Source organism: Scyliorhinus torazame, chromosome 4, assembly GCF_047496885.1.
Source record: "Scyliorhinus torazame isolate Kashiwa2021f chromosome 4, sScyTor2.1, whole genome shotgun sequence".
Classification (NCBI taxonomy): Eukaryota; Metazoa; Chordata; class Chondrichthyes; order Carcharhiniformes; family Scyliorhinidae; genus Scyliorhinus; species Scyliorhinus torazame.
The window spans coordinates 51,436,419-51,446,020 of NC_092710.1; the positions used below are offsets into that span (position 1 = coordinate 51,436,419).

Here is a 9,602-nt window from a genome sequence, read left to right on the forward strand (position 1 = left end):
GACGGCCGACAGGACACGGTCTCCCTGCGGGATCTGGCGCCCGCCGGCAACACACACACCCCCCCGACACCATTCACCCAACCCCCCCCTTCCTGCCACCGCCGCGCCCCGCGACCGCCCCTTCCCAGGAGGATCGGTTCCCCTCCCCTCAGGCCCGACCAAGAATAAAGCCCAAGCTGAAACCGTAAGGCTCCCGGAGACGACAACACCGGAAAAAGCACCACCACCACCAGCGGGGCCGAGGCGATCGACACGGACGACCAGACCGCCCGACCGACTCGTGGCGTCGATCTAAATCAATATATGGACTTTTCACAAGAACATTTTGCTTTTTCTCCCGATACCTTCTGTAAATAGTTGAAACAGGACAAAATTGTACATACTGTATTACCATATGAATGTTTTATCCTCCCAGGACCAGCCCTGTAAAACCTTACCACCATGCGAAGCATCACCCCGCCGGGTTCAATTTTGACAAGGGGTGAATGTGGTAGTATGCATTAGGGGTCATGTGGGACTGGAAGGCCTAATGTCATTGGCTGACAGATCCCGGGTCCTGGTTGGCCGTTGACCTCTAGCTCCGCCCTGAAGGCGGAGTATAAGAAGCCGGAGTCCTCCCCCGCAGGCCAGTCTACTATTGAGCTGCGGGGGAACAGACACGCTTAATAAAGCCTCATCGACTTCACTCTATTCGTCTCTCGGAGTCTTTATGCGCCACAAGGAGCAAATGCAATGGAGTAGATGAGAAAATGGAAGTTGCGTGAAAAATGAAGCTATGAAAGGTTTGACATAAGAGTAGGGAGGGCACTTCAAGGTTAGTGCCATGGAGATTTTGCCAATAAACTCAGCATTCACCATTAAATTGGGAGCTTTTCATAACAGGTTACTTGTTTTGACGTAAAGGTATAAAGGCACTGCTGAGATTTGAACTCAGGATCTCCTGTTTACTAGACTGGCACTTTTACCATCTAAGCCACAGCACCTACTTGCAAAACAGCTCTGCAAGTTTGGAGCAGATTTCCATTATTTTGATTACCGCTCAGTATTGTTGATTTCTCATGCTGACTTTGAGAGTGCAAATTTCATTGGCACTGGACTTTTGAAACTGCAAAAATTGCAGTTATTTCAGAAAGTTATTAGATTACAGCATTCTGCAGTGAGAAGTAAACAAACAGGAAATATTTTGTGAATTGGAAGTAATTAAACATGACCATAAAACTATAGTGGTATAATGCAGGACAAGTTCAGGAGAGAGTTTTTACATTAACTGAAAATCTAGCAGAAATTCTTGAAACTTGTCGACGGCAATTGCAATTTGGCAAACACGACGTTGTCACGGTTCATCCACTTTCCCAAAATCACCCTGCATTCTTTATTTTTTTTTCCTGTCGTTCATTGGGAACAAACACGCCTTGAGACAAACTTGAAGCCCAGGCAGGGACTCAAACCCATCGATCTTCAGATTAAAAGTCAGATGCTCTACCGACTGCGCTTCCAGGGCCCATTCCAAACGCAGTCTTATAGCTCACTTCAAAGTCTCATATTGTATATTTTGAATTTCCTTCAATGGTAATTCAGCCTCACCAGCACATTTCCCTCGCAAGCAGACCGGCAGCCTCCCTTTGGCTTCCTTTCTCAAATTCTTCAGCTTGTTCTCGCTTTTTACCAGTGACTTGTGATTTGACAACTGTTTACCCAGGGACCTGCACTGGGACTTCAAGACTTTGAAGATTACGTTTAGTCCGGTGAGATCTGAGTGGGAAGCTACAGAGACAAAGATTGTATTTTGAGAGAGGGAATAAAAGGTATCATCTGGTGTTTTTTTGTGGCAGAGTGTGAACGTAAATAAATTCATCTAGTAAACTAGCAAATTATGCAAATCGCAAAGTTTCAGGATATAAATAGATCTGTCAGCATCACATCATCATGGAAAATAACCCCATCCTTTATCCCGCCCGAGTCGTTCTTGCAAACGTGCAGCAACATAAATCGTTCAATATAAAAGCAAATTACTGCGGATGTAAAATCTGAAAGAAAAACAGGAAATGATGGAAAATCTCAGCGGGTCTGGCACCATCTGTGAAGAGAGAACGGAGTTAACATTTCGAGTCCGGGTCACTCTTCGTCACTGTAAATCAATTAATCATTCAATTGTTGCTCACAGATGTCGCTAAAAAACATTCAAAGTGTTCCTTCAGGATTACCAGAGGTAAATCCTGTCATGCATTCAAAGAAAATACTGCGGATGTTGCGAATCTGCATGAGAAGCTGAACATGATAGGATTGAAGCTCAAAAATTCAGAGGATATATGTGGAGCCAGACACAGAGTTAACATTTCAAATCCGTGTGATCCTTAATCAGAGCTGAAGTGAGGAGTAAATGCAATGGAGTAGATGAGAAAATGGAAGTTGAGTGAAATATGGAGCTATGAAAAGTTTGACATTAGAGCAGGGAGGGCATCTTGAAGGTTAGTGCCATGGAGATTTTGCCAATAAACTCTGCATTCACCATTAAATTGGGAGCTTTTCATTACAGGTTACTTGTTTTGACAGAAAGGTATAAAGGCACTGCTGAGATTTGAACTCAGAATCTCCTGTTTATTAGACAGAGACTGTAACCATCTAAGCCACAGCACCTACTTGCAGACTATCTCTGCAAGTTTGCAGCAGATTTCCATTATTTTGATTACCGCTCAGTATTGTTGATTTCTCATGCTGACTTTGAGAGTGCAAATTTCATTGGCACTGGACTTTTGAAACTGCAAAAATTGCAGTTATTTCTGAAAGTTATTAGATTATAGCATTCTGCAGGGACAAGTAAACAAACAGGAAATATTTTGTGAATTGGAAGTAATTAAACATGACCACAAAACTACAGTGGTATAATGCAGGACAAGACCAGGAGAGAGTTTTTACATTAACTGAAAATCAACAAAAATTCTTGAAAGTTGTCGACGGCAATTGCAATTTGGCAAACACGACGTTGTCACGGTTCATCCACTTTCCCAAAATCACCCTGCATTCTTTATTTTTTTTTCCTGTCGTTCATTGGGAACAAACACGCCTTGAGACAAAGTTGAAGCCCAGGCAGGGACTTAAACCCATCGATCTTCAGATTAAAAGTCAGATGATCAACCGACTGCGCTTCCAGGGCCCATTCCAAACACAGTCTTATAGCTCACTTCAATGTCTCATATTGTATATTTTGAATTTCCTTCAATGGTAATTCAGCCTCACCAGCACATTTCCCTCGCAAGCAGACTGGCAGCCTCCCTTTGGCTTCCTTTCTCAAATTCTTCAGCTTGTACTCGCTTTTTACCAGTGACTTGTGATGTGACAACTGTTTACACAAGGACCTGCACTGGGACTTCAAGACTTTGAAGATTACGTTTAGTTCGGTGAGATCTGAGTGGGAATCTACAGAGACAAAGATTGTATTTTGAGAGAGGGAATAAAAGGTATCATCTGGTGTTTGTTGTGGCAGAGTGTGAACGTAAATAAATTCATCTAGTAATCTAGCAAATTATGCAAATCGCAAAGTTTCAGGATATAAATAGATCTGTCAGCACCACATCATCATGGAAAATAAACCCATCCTTTATCCCGCCCGAGTCGTTCTTGCAAACGTGCAGCAACATGAATCGTTCAATATAAAAGCAAATTACTGCGGATGTAAAATCTGAAAGAAAAACAGGAAATGACGGAAAATCTCAGCAGGTCTGGCACCACCTGTGAAGAGAGAACCGAGTTAACATTTCGAGTCCGGGTCACTCTTCGTCCCAGTAAATCAATTAATCATTCAATCGTTGCTCACAGATGTCGCTAAAAAACATTCAAAATGTTCCTTCTGGATTACCGGAGGTAAATCCTGTCATGCATTCAAAGAAAATACTGCGGATGTTGCGAATCTGCATGAGAAGCTAAACATGATAGGATTGAAGCTCAAAAATTCAGAGGATATATGTGGAGCCAGACACAGAGTTAACATTTCAAATCCATGTGATCCTTAATCAGAGCTGAATTGAGGAGTAAATGCAATGGAGTAGATGAGATGGAGTAGATGAGAAAATGGAAGGTGCGTGAAAAATGGAGCTATGAAAGGTTTGACATAAGAGTAGGGAAGGCATCTTCAAGGTTCGTGCCATGGAGATTTTGCCAATAAACTCTGCATTCACCATTAAATAGGGAGCTTTTCACAACAGGTTACTTGTTTTGACGTAAAGGTATAAAGGCACTGCTGAGATTTGAACTCAGGATCCCCTATTTACTAAACAGGCGCTTTAACCATTTTTAGTTTCTCATGCACATTCACAACATGTGCAGTATTTTCCTTTGAATGCACAACAGGATTGACCTCAGGAAATCCAGAAGGAACATTTTGAATGTTTGTCAGCGATGTCTTTGAGCAAAGATTGAACAATTAAATGATTTACTCTGATAAAGAGTGACCCAGCCTCGAAATGTTAGCTCGGTTCTCTCTTCACAGATGCTGCCAGACGCACTGAGATTTTCCATCATTTCCTGTTTTTTTTCAGATTTCCCATCTGCAGTAATTTGCCTTTTTATTGGACGATATATGTTGCTGCATGTCAGCAAGAACGATTTGGGCGGGACAAAGGATGGGGCGTTTTCCATGAAGATGTGGCGTTGACAGATCTATTTACACCCTGAAACGTTGCGATTTGCATAATTTGTTACTTTTCTAGATGAGCTTACTTGCGTTCACTCTCTGCCACAACAAACAACAGATGACACGCTTTATTCCCTCTCTTAAAATACAATCTGTATCTCTGCAACTTCCCACTGATATCTCAGCGAACTAAACGTAATCTTCAATGTCTTGAAGTCCCAGTGCATGTCCCTGGGTAACAACAGTTGTCACATCACAGGTCATTGGTAAAATGCGAGTCCAAGTTGAAGAATTTGAGAAAGAAAGCCGAAGGGAGGCTGCCGGTCTGCTTGCGAGGGAAATGAGCTGGAGAGGCTGAATGACCAGTGAAGGAAATTCAAAAGGTACAATATGAGACTTTGAAGTGAGCTGTGAGAAAGATTTTGAAATGGGCCTTGGTAGCTCAGTCGGTAGAGCATCAGACTTTTAATCTGAGAGTCCAGGGTTCAAGTCTCTGTCAGGGTTTTGATTTTGGCTCAAGGTGTTTGCTTCCCAATGAACGGCAGGAAATGAAAAATAAAGAATGCAGGATGCTTTCTGGAAAGTGGAAGATCCGTGACAACATCGTGTTTGCCAAATTGCAACAGCCGTCCAGAATTTTCAAGAATTGTTGCTAGATTTTCAGTTGATGTTTAAACTCTCACCTGGACTTGTCCTGCATTATATCACTATAGTTTTCTGGCCATGTTTAATCACTTACCAATTCGCAAAATATTTCCTGTTTGTATACTTCTTTCTTGCAGAACTGCTTTTAAATTAATAACTTTCAGAAATAACTGCAATCTTTACAGTTTCAAAAGCCCAGTGACGATGAATATTTTAATTTGCACTCTCAAAGTCAGCAGGAGAAATCAACAATACTGATGTTTAATCAAAACAATTGAAATCTGTTCCACACTTGCAAACCTGTCTTACAGGTTGGTGCTGTGGCTTAGATGGTTAAAGTGCCTGTCTTGTAAACAAGAGATCCGGAGTTCAAATCTCAGCAGTAACTTTATACATTCAGGTCAAAGCACGTAGCCTGTGATGAATGCTCCTTGTTTACTGGTGAACACAAATAATGCTAACAACATTTCTGTCGTACTGACCTTCAAGATTGCTTTCCCTTGACTAATTTCAAACTTCCATTTTTCACGCAATTTCCATTTACCTTTATACGTTAAGGTCAAAGCATGTAGCCTGTGAAGAAGGCTCCTCATTTAATGGTGAACACAGACAATGTTGACAACATTTCTGTGGTACTGACCTTCAAGATTGCTTTCCCCTGTTTTATGTCAAACTTGATTCAAACTTCCATATCTCCCATTTTTCACGCAATTCCATTTTCCTCATCTACTCCATTGCATGCAACCTCGCTTCAGCTCTGAATAAGGATCACACGGATTTGAAACATTAACTTTGTGTCTGGCTCCACAGACATCCTCAAATTTTATGAGCTTTCATTCAAGCATTTTTAGTTTCTCATGCAGATTCACAACATGTGCAGTATTTTCCTTTGAATGCATGACAGGATTGACCTCAGGAAATCCAGTACCAACATTTTGAATGTTTGTCAGCGATGTCTGTGAGCAAAGATTGAATGATTAAATGATTTACTCTGATGAAGAGTGACCCAACTTCGAAACGTTAGCTCGGTTCTCTCTTCACAGATGCTGCCAGACCCACTGAGATTTTCCATCATTTCCTGTTTTTTTTCAGATTTCTTAACTGCAGTAATTTGCCTTTTTATTGGACGATATATGTTGCTGCATGTCAGCAAGACCGATTTGGGCGGGATAAAGGATGGGGCGTTTTCCATGAAGATGTGGCGTTGACAGATCTATTTACACCCTGAAGCTTTGCGATTTGCATAATTTGCTACTTTACTCGATGAGCTTACTTGCGTGCACACTCTGCCACAACAAACAACAGATGACATGCTTTATTCCCTCTCTCAAAATACAATATGTATCTCTGCAGCTTCCCACTGATATCTCAGCGAACGAAACGTAATCTTCAATGTCTTGAAGTCCCAGTGCATGCCCCTGGGTAACAACAGTTGTCACATCACAGGTCATTGGTAAAATGCGAGTCCAAGTTGAAGAATTTGAGAAAGAAAGCCGAAGGGAGGCTGCCGGTCTGCTTGCGAGGGAAATGAGCTGGAGAGGCTGAATGACCAGTGAAGGAAATTCAAAGATACAATATGAGACTTTGAAGTGAGCTATGAGAACATTTGTATATTGGGCCCTGTTAGCTCATTCGGTAGCGCGTCAGACTTTTAATATGATGGTCCAGGGTTCAAGTCCCTGTCAGCAGTTTGATTTTGTCTCAAGGCGTTTGCTTCCCAATGAACGGTCGGAAATAAAAATAAAGAATGCAGGATGCTTTATGGAAAGTGGAAGAACCGTGACAACGTCGTGTTTGCCAAATTGCTACAGCCGTCCAGAATTTTCAAGACTTTTTGCTAGATTTAAAGTGAATGTAAAAACTCTCTCCTGGACTTGTCCTGCATTATATCACTATAGTTTTCTGGCCATGTTTAATCACTTCCCAATTCGCAAAATATTTCCTGTTTGTATACTTCTTTCCTGCAGAACTGCTTTTAAATTAATAACTTTCAGAATAACTGCAATTTTTACAGTGTTGTAGAGGGTGCCATCTCTGCTACTCCACTACTGGGCCGATATCTGGGGTTTGAGTATCTGTGTGTGTCTCTCTCCAGCTGGCACTGAAACTTCAGAGGCCAGGGGATGCCGCACTGGGACACTTCCACTGAAGAGAGCACTGAATCAAGTCTGCCGTTTATCCCTAACCGGCAGCCTGAGGCTTATATCACACAGATCTCCAGACCCCTACCAATACCCAGGTGATTCTCTCTCTTGCCGGTGGTGCAACACCCACCCGGTTCCTACTTCGCTGGAGTAGCTTTCCCAAGAGAGAGAATAGGACACTGCTGTTTATTACCTAACCAGCAGCCTGTCCTGAGTGAATCGCTCAAGATGACCCTTGATTCTTGAACCCGGAATTAAGGTGAGGAATATTTTAACAATGACTTGGTCAGAGATCGCTGGTGAGAGATTGAAGAATTTAAACGACTCCAATTATCAGCAAATCAAGGTTTATTGCAAAACCCAGGTCAAAATCATCAACAGAAGAAAATATAATAAAATCTTAAACTCTAACACAAACTAAGTCTATTCAGAAAGTACTATAACGGACACAACGAAAAATCTTATGGTTACACAGTTTTAGCAATAGCACAAAACACAAATCAAGTCCCCTTCCCCAAAGCCTCAACCACTATTAAAGTCAAGGGAGTTTCGCAAGCTGCTGCAGGGTACTTACGGTCACAGGCTGCAGAGGTCAAGTCAAAGGTGGAGAGGTCGAGCCAAGAGACCCTCAATCGAAACACAGCCCCTTTTATATTGTTTTACCTGGCTTTGTCCTGTGTTCGGCCAGCCCCTTTTGCATTGAAAAGGTAAGGTTTAAAGTTCCCGCTGGTCCCGCCCCCTTTGAGCCGGTCAGAGCTGTCGATTTCCGGGTTTTCCTCCTCCTTTGCGTTGTATCAGTCCAAGTTTAAAGTTCCCGCTGGTCCCGCCCCCTTTTAGCCGGTCAGAGCTGTTTGCTTCCGGGTATTCCTCGCAGGTCCGCTCCTTCCAGCTAGGCAGACCTGCGCGATTTGAATTTGGCGCCGACTCCGCCCCCTCCTTCCAGTGAGTTCCTGCCGGTGGCTTCTGTCAAGATTGGAGTACCTCCCCCAGGTCCGCCTCCAACTTGGTTTTTTCTACCGTCCGCGATTTGAATTTGGCGCCGACTCCGCCCCCTCCTCCCAGTGAGTTCCTGCCGGTAGCCTCTGTCAAGATTGGAGTACCTCCCCCAGGTCCGCCTCCAACTTGGTTTTTTCTACCGCTTATCAGGTTAGGGGCTTTTCCAGCGCAAGATACTGAGCCCAGACAGTCTGTTTTTTAGGATAACAAGGTTAGGCTCTCTTGTGAAGATTTTCAAAAGGTCTTCCAGCTGCTCCGGAGATGGCTGCTATTCTCACCTTGCTATGTTGATGGGGTGTTAATTGGATTCTGCTCTGGTGGAGGCCAGGTCATTTACATTTGCATGGGGCTATGACCATCCCATTGTCCTGCTTGTAGGCAGGCCCCCTGTGTATTCCCGTGCCCCTTTGTCTGTGTTTTGATCTTATCTCGTTGTCTGGCTCCTTCTTGGTATCTCCTAGGGGGGGGTTTGTAAATACTTATGTCCCTACTCAGCTCAGCGGACCAAGCCTGCTGGGAAAACTGGTTACGTTCTCTTGGCTGAAAAGTCAGTTTACAGTCTCTGAGTTTTATTCTTGGGCAGTTCCAAAAAGGGCCGAATTGCCCGAAAACCTTACAAATGCCACAGAAATATTGTCAACATTTTCTGTGTCCACCATTAAATGAGGAGCATTCTTCACAGACAACATGCTTTGACCTGACTGTATAAAGGTACTGCTGAGATTTAAACTCAGGATCTCCTGTTTACAAGACAGGCGCTTTAACCATCTAAGCCACAGCACCAATCTGGACGACAGGCTTGCAAGTGTGGAACAGATTTCAATTGTTTTGATTACACATCAGTATTGTTGATTTCTCCTGCTGACTTTGAGAGTGCAAATTAAAATATTCATCGGCACTGGGCTTTTGACACTGTAAGGTTTTCGGGCAATTCGGCCCTTTTTGGAACTGCCCAAGAATAAAACTCAGAGACTGTAAACTGACTTTTCAGCCAAGAGAACGTAACCAGTTTTCCCAGCAGGCTTGGTCCGCTGAGCTGAGTAGGGACATAAGTATTTACAAACCCCCCCCCTAGGAGATACCAAGAAGGAGCCAGACAACGAGATAAGATCAAAACACAGACAAAGGGGCACGGGAATACACAGGGGGCCTGCCTACAAGCAGGACAATGGGATGGTCATAGCCCC

The 9,602-nt window shown here is 43.2% G+C and overlaps 3 non-coding genes across 3 annotated transcripts; 1 reads left to right on the forward strand and 2 right to left on the reverse strand.

The window, feature by feature from the left end:
- Positions 1–909: 909 nt before the first annotated feature.
- trnat-agu (transfer RNA threonine (anticodon AGU)) lies at positions 910–983 on the reverse strand. The gene has a single exon. It is a non-coding gene; the product is annotated as a tRNA-Thr (tRNA).
- Positions 984–5,061: 4,078 nt separating this feature from the next.
- On the forward strand, positions 5,062–5,134 carry trnak-uuu (transfer RNA lysine (anticodon UUU)). Its single transcript has one exon. It is a non-coding gene; the product is annotated as a tRNA-Lys (tRNA).
- A 3,990-nt stretch (positions 5,135–9,124) lies between these two features.
- Positions 9,125–9,198, reverse strand: trnat-ugu (transfer RNA threonine (anticodon UGU)). Its single transcript has one exon. It is a non-coding gene; the product is annotated as a tRNA-Thr (tRNA).
- Positions 9,199–9,602: the final 404 nt, after the last annotated feature.